The following is a 7,500-nucleotide window of genomic DNA, read 5'->3' as shown; positions in this document are numbered from 1 at the left end:
AAAACAGAAGCGAGACAACCGCGTTTGGTATCTCCTTTCTAGACCTCTATAAGTGGGGATTTCAAGTTGGCGTTTCCTGTTTACTTGTAGAACAATGAAGACCAACAAGGTAAACACTGAACAGAAAACGATAAAACTGTGAATTGATTTTGTCATGGACTGACTCATGAATATATAAAAAGGTCCCTATTTCAAGACAGTGTGGAGTAATCCTCAACAATTCAGATATTCACTTCGACAAAGTAGATAGATATAAAGTCAAGCTATTATATGTGGGATAGTCAATGTGACAATAACTGAGTCAGACAGTGAGAAAGAGAGGGAGAGAGAGAGAGAGAGAGAGAAAAAGAGAGAGAGAGAAGAGAGAGAAGAGAGAGAGAGAGAGAGAAGAAGAGAGAGAAAGAAAGAGGAAAAGGAGGAGGAGAAAAAGAGATGGAGAAAAAAGGGGGGAAAGAGAGAGAAAGAGAAAAAGAGGGAGGAAAAGGAAAGAAAAAGGAGGGGGGAAAGGGAAAGAAGAGATGAGGGGGGGGGGGGGAGAAGAGAGAGAAAGAGGAGAGGAGAGAGAAAGAGAGAGAGAGAGAGAAAGAGAGAGGAAAAAGAGAAGAGAGAGAGAGAAAGAGAGGAGAGAGAAAAGAGAGAGAGAGAAAAGAAAGAGAGGAGAAGAGAAAGAGAGAGAGAGGAGAGAGGAGAAAAGAGAAGAGAGAGAAAGAGAGAGAGAGAGAGAGAGAGAGAGAGAGAGAGAGAGAGACAAAAATAAAGTGAGAGAGACAAAGATAAGGAGAGAAATAGAGACAAAGATAAGGAGAGAAATAGAAAGAAAGAAGGAGAGAAAGAAGGGAAGGGAGAGCCTAAGTGTACCAATGCCAAGCAAGTAAGAACGTCGGAATCCGGCCGCTTTCAAGTCAACAGCAAGGCAGAACCAGATGTCGCAACCAGACGTGGCCCTATGAATGCCTTAGACCTATTTAGGGACTTCAAGATCAAGGCCTGCGTGTGTCACTCTGGGAGACGAACCACAGCCCTTGTTTTTATTTTTTACTTTGGAGCTTCTCTGAAAGTTCCAAGTTCGTCGATCACCCGCGCAGACACGTTATTTGCTCTTAAATCTCTTACAACACCCGAAGAGCCAAGTACGTAATAAAGCGACGGCCATTATTCACAGTCCGTACCACTATGTCTCAAAGGAACCAGGAAGACTCTACTGCAGAATAGTCTGTCTCTCAGAGCCATTTTCTAACACAAAAGTCTACGGTACCGCTCACCCACGAATCAGCTGACAAAAGTCTAAGGATTCACGCATGAACATTTTACACTCGGCCTAAACTAAACTAAAAAAAAAAAACACGTTTGCAGTTACCCAGAGTGATAATTAAAGAACTAAAATAAATTAGTTACATCTGTCATCCCTGAGAAAATAAAACTTTAACACTGTCTAGCAGAATAAGGGAGACAGTGATGAGTAATGAAAAAAAATCTAGTCAAGAGCTTAAATAAAATGACACGGATGCTAATAAATTCATCACGTTATTTGGTAATTCTATCATCAAAAAGAACCTGCACCGCGCCCCCCCCCCCCCAATCATTCCCGGCAGCAAAGAAACAAATCCTTTTGGGCTCGCGATCCGGGCGTGGCGGCGTTGGCGGCGGCGGCGGCGGCGGGGAGGGCCGGCCTGATGATCTGTAATTACAGGGACGGCCATCCTTCTGACCAGGACCATCGGGGACCACGTGAGTGAAAGCGGTTTCGTGGCCCCTCGTGTAAACCCTGGCCCTCGGAGCTTCAGCCCAGCAACACGCACGTAAAAACGCCCGCCCACGCAACGGCTCTGCACGCCCACCTCCTCGTTCTGTTCGCTGCATCCTGCCTCTCACCCCCTCCTGCTCCTTTTTTTTCTTCCTTTTCCCCTCCTACTAACAACTACTTTTCCCTCTTCCTCTCCTCCTCCTGATTTTCCTCCTCCTCCTCCTCGTCTTCTTTCACCCCCTCCCCCTCCCCCTCCACCATGCCTTTCCCGCCGTAGCCGCACGACCCAAAAGCCAGCCTAGTCCTGCTTGCGACCGATCAATAAGAGGTGCCAAAGCCGGCTGCCCTTCCCAGCTTTTTTTCAATCTGGCAGAAGGGAGGACACGAGCCGGATCCTTTGCATCAACATCAACATGGCAAGAAATTACTGAATGGAGAAAAACAAGACGGTTATCTTTCGAGGTATTTGTAAATACAGTTTTTGAAACTTTCTGCCTTGCCTTTTGTTTTCATTTTCTATTTTCAAGTTACGGGAATACTGTTTCCAACACTGTTAACCACAATGCATTTCTACTATGACTTATTCGATACGTATGATTAAAACAACAACAACAACAACAACAACAACAACAACTACTACTACTACTAGTAACAGTGATACCATCAAACAGCGTTCCTAACGATAACAGTGGCGGTGGTGATAAAACAACAAGAAAACTAATGACCAACGTAAACAAAACAGATTCTTAAAACTGAAATTAACACCATCAGCAACAAAAATGACGATGGCAGTAAGAACATTATCCACATCAGCAGTAGAAAGGTCAGCAATTCCTTTTCTCCGTCGAATCAATTAGACTTACGACCCTCGCCCGGAGCCATCACGTGGCATCGCCTAGAAGCGCTCCACACCGTCCGTAACGCAGCAACGGCAACGGTAATAGCATCTGGTCACCCACCCCGGACGCCGCGGACACCCACCAGCCCGCCCGCCCGCCCGCCCGGTGTGGCTATCTCGAGGATACACCACCACGTTCTTTCTTTTGCAAGTAGAGACTGCCCCCCACCCCCCCCATGGCCCCTATCCCCTGCACTTGGTCCCTGCCCCTCTCCCTCCACCCATTTGCCCTTCCCTCTACCGCTCTCACGTACTCCTTGACCCCGTAATCCTAGCCGTCCTCCTTTTCGTAATTCCTCCGAGATGGGACGATTAAGCCCACACAAGCCCGCTCGACGGCGCACCGGTACTCGCTCGGTTTCTTGCGGCGGACGTGCAAGGCCCGAGCTTCGTTATGGAGGAAGGGTGGTGTCACGGCAATGAAAAATACGGTCGGGAAGAACCGAGACAGGAAAGAGTTGGGAGCAGGAGCGGAAAGAGGTTCAGCGGCGCAGCACACACTGGCGGCGGGAGAGGTTGCAGCTGCAGCGGGAACACGCGCTTGAACACAGAGCCCCTCGCCTCGCCGGCAGCGAAGACGTCCCTTCCTCGAATGAGCCGACTGCATTGCCCACAAAAAGCCCAACCAACCCGAACATGAAACCTAGAAAAAAAGTAAATAATGCATCCATGCTCTCATTTCTCCCCCCCCCCCCTATACGCCCCTCTCGTCATGACACTATAACTAAACCTGACGTCATTCCGCCCCCACGCGGCGCTGCGGATACCGTTAACGACTGCGCGAACGAGTGAGCTCCGGTGATCTCACCCACTCAGACACTTGCAGAACCATGCCACAGCCATGCAACCATGCAATCAACCCGAACAATGCATTTGGCCATTCTCTGTTAACGAAGCAGAAGGCGGGAAGAAGATGGCCCGACGAATCTAACCAGTGCTTGAATGGGAACGAGGGAGTGAAACCTGCAAGCAGAGCAGCGAGGTACTCAGCCTACCGGAGACAAAGGACGATTCTTCCATCGGTCCCACACCGGACGAGACGCTCAACCGCACCTCTCCGTATAGGATTTACCTCAAGGGGACCGCCATTAGCATTTAGACTGTAGTGAAAGCATGAAAGCAACAACAGATGGCACAGAATCCATTTTCATATTCACGCGCAATGACTGACAGCGGTTCCGCAATCGCACCGTCACTCCCTTGGCTGTCGCAACGCCGATTCAGAACAGGAATAATGGCAGATCACATTCGCGATTCTCCTCTGCTGAAGGAACAGGGTTGAAAGGGAGAGAAGGCTCATAAGCCGACATAAACATGAAAAGTAAACGAAGGCAGAAAGAAAACCTTAATCAAACAGGTGATAAACCGAGAAATGCAAGCAAAGACCCACTCAATGGACGCCACACGATATCGCTTCGCCGCCCTGAGCCGCCCACGCCCGCTCTGTGCCTCCACATACGCAACAGAGCTGCCTTATCTCTATTGCCACGCCACCTCCCCCGCGCTAACCCACGCCGTCCAAAGCGCTGATAATCAAAACGCAGTCTCTGGATGCGTTATCTGTGGTACTATGCGATGCTGGCTACTATGGGCAGGGAAATGGCCGTATGTGTCTTGTTACTCTGCGTCACTTGTCCATAACTGACTGAGGGAGAGGGAGAGGGAGAGGAGGGAGAGAGAGAGAGAGAGAGAGAGAGAGAGAGAGAGAGAGAGAGAGAGAGAGAGAAGAGAGAGAGAGAGAGAGAGAGAGAGAAAGGAGGGAGAGAGAGTGAACGTCGTATCATACTGTGTGTGACGTGTTTGCGCATAAACATCCTTTTTCATAAGCTTCCCCCACATCGAGCGTGCCCTAAAAAATACAAGGTGAGAGTTCGGAGCCACTTGTGATACAGCGAAAGACATCAGTGGTCATAACACACACTGCAGGCCGGCCGCCTCTGCCAAAGAGCCGCGCATCCCCAAACAACCCTAAAAACGCCTCGATTCCCGTCCTCTTTTCATACGCCACAGTAAGTCCACCTCACACAACCACACACAAACCACACCCATCACCACCACCATCTCCCCCTCCCCCCACTCAACCCAAAAGTTCGGTCTCCAACATGCAGTCAGTCAGTCGCTTCCGCCACGTTCTACGACGGCGACTACGACCTTAAAACACACTCTCACACACAAACACAAACACAAAAACACGCAATCACGCGCACGCGCACGCACACGCACACACACAAACACACAGACGCGCGCGTGGAACCTGCATTTAATCGCTAAATCCACCTCTTTTTAGGATTAAATAACTGATGTCCTATTATTGTGACTCTCAGAGAGAGAGAGAGAGAGAGAGAGAGAGAGAGAGAGAGAGAGAGAGAGAGAGAGAGAGAGAGAGAGAGAGAGAGAGAGAGAGAGAGAGAGAGAGAGAGAGACCGCGTGTAGGCGCCGCCATGCACGCCCAGAGATGAACGTCAAGGAGGTCGACAGCCTTCCAGGCGCCGGCCTCGCCTTCTTTGTGGCCAGGTAGGTAAGGCAGCGAGGGAGAAGTGGAGAAAAAGGAGGGGGAAGAAGAGAAGGGAGAATGACAGGGAGAAAAGGGAAAAGAAGAGGAGGAGGGAGAGGAGGTGAGGGGGAGGAGGAGGAGGAGGAGGAGGAGGAGGGGGGAGGTGGAGGAAGAGGAGGGGAGGTGGAGGAAGAGGAGGGGAGGTGGAGGAAGAGGAGGGGAGGTGGAGGAAGAGGAGGGGAGGTGGAAGAAGAGTAGGAAGAGGAGGGGGAGGGGGAGGGGGAGGAGGAGAAGAATGAGGTGGAGGAAGAGGAGGTTGAGAGAGAATGGAGGAGGAGGAGGAGGAGGACGAAGGCAAAGGAAGGAAGAGGATGAGTAGTTGCGGTAGAGGAAGAGCAAGTGTATGTAGAGAAGTGAATACAAAGAGGTAAAAAAGAAGAGAGAGGAGAGAGAGAGGAGAGAGAGAGAGAAAAGAGAGAGAGAGAGAGGAGAGGAGAGAGAGAGAGGAGAGAGAGAGAGAGAGAGGGGAGGAGAGAGAGAGGGAAAGAGAGAGAGAGAGAGAGGAGAGAGGGAAAAAAGGAGAGAGAGATAGAGAGAGAGAGAGAGATGAGAGAAGAAAGAGAGAGAGAGGAGACGAGAAGAGAAGAGAGGAGAGGGAGAGAGAAAAGAGGAGAGAGAGAGAGGAGAGAGAGAGAGGAGAGGAGAGAGGAGGAGGAGAGAGAGAGAGAGAGATGGGAGAGAGAGAGAGAGAACAGAAATAACGGATTCAAAAGAAGGAAAGGCAAGAGGAGAGAAACCGACCCACTGCAATTCAACCGCAGCAAGGAGACGGAGGAAGGGGGAGAAGGAGATAGATAGGAAGAAACCAAGAGATGGAGGGAGGGGAGAGGGAGACAAGGAAAGGGGGGGGGGGGGAAGCGTGGTCCCACCATCCCCACCCTCTCCTCCTCGACCGATCCCCTGTTCATCCTATTGGCGCGCCGGCTCAAGTGTGTCCTCGATGCTAAGACACCTTTGGACGCAGCCGCTTACGTAACGGACGAGGGCCAAGGAATGGGAGAACGGGCATTGTTCATTCCGCTCGATGAAAGATTTCTCCTTAGGACCACTACTTATCGTGTCCGCTTAAAAATTACGTAGCGGACATGGGATGAGGAGGGGGCCAAAAGGAAGGAAAGGAAGAGGCAGAATGGCGTGGAAGGGAGGGTCAGAGGGCGAGCTGAAAATAAAAACAAAATATAAAAACGAAGGGAGGAAGGGATAAAGGAGGGAAAAAGGGGAGAAGGAAAAGGAAGGGAGGGAAGAGGGAGAAGGAGGGAAGAAAGGAGAGAGGACAGGAGGAGAAGGAAGAGGAGAAAGGAGACGAGGAATGGAGAGAGAGGGGGGAGAAGGAGGGAGGGAAGGGAGAGGGAGAGAGAGAGGAGAGAGGGGAGAGAGAGAGGGAGAGGAGGAGAAGAGAGAAAAGAGAGGGAGAGATGGGAGGAGAGAGGGGAAGAGAGGAGGAGAGAAAAGAGAGAAGAGGATGAGAAGAGAGAGGGGAGAGAGAGAAAGAAGGAGAGGAGGAGAAAGAGGGGAGAGAGAGAGAGGAGAGATGAAAAAGAAAGAGAGAGAAGAGAGAGAGGAGGAGAGAGAGAGGAGAGGAGAGAGGGGAGGAGAAGAGAGGAGAGAGGGGAGAGAGATGAGAGAGAGAGAGAGAGATGAGAAAGAGATAAAAAGAAAAATTGAAAGAGAAAGAGAGGTAGAAAAAACGAAGCTGCACTCTCACCTTATAAATACGCAAGACCCCATCACAAGTCCTCCTAAGTATAAAGATGAGGCGGAGAGGCAGTACCTCCGGCAGGATGCAGCCTGCAGCGCTCTTCCTGCCAGGAAATGAGATCACCGCCGCCCCGACACTGCCCATTAGCTGCTTTACACATCGGCACTAATCGCGTACACAATCGCACACTTTCATCCCGAGGCCAAAATCAACACAAGATGGAAGCCGTGAAAAAGAAGAGCAAGAGGAAGGAGAAAAAAAAAGCAAGAAAAAAAAAAAAAAAACAAATAAACGAAAACGACGACGAAGATGATGAACAAGACAGCGAATAAACAGCCGGTAAATGATGAGATCATGAATTATGATGTAGGAGGAAAGCCACAGATAGAAATATCAGCACATCCTTACACAAGGGATAGAGTCACATGCAGGCTTCAACAAGTAAACATATATAAATAGGACTCCTCCACCCCCCCCCCCCCCCTCACGCTCCTTGCGCCACGAAAGTCAACCAGGTGAACATTCCTCGAGGATAATCATGCAGAATGCTATAATTAACGGGTGAATAATTCCCCAATATGGACCGAGTTGCGTAAAAAAAAGAG

This window comes from Penaeus monodon, chromosome 3 (assembly GCF_015228065.2).
Source record: "Penaeus monodon isolate SGIC_2016 chromosome 3, NSTDA_Pmon_1, whole genome shotgun sequence".
In the NCBI taxonomy this organism is placed as follows: Eukaryota; Metazoa; Arthropoda; class Malacostraca; order Decapoda; family Penaeidae; genus Penaeus; species Penaeus monodon.
The sequence above is the reverse complement of the archived record's forward strand: the minus strand, read 5'-3'. Positions refer to the sequence as shown.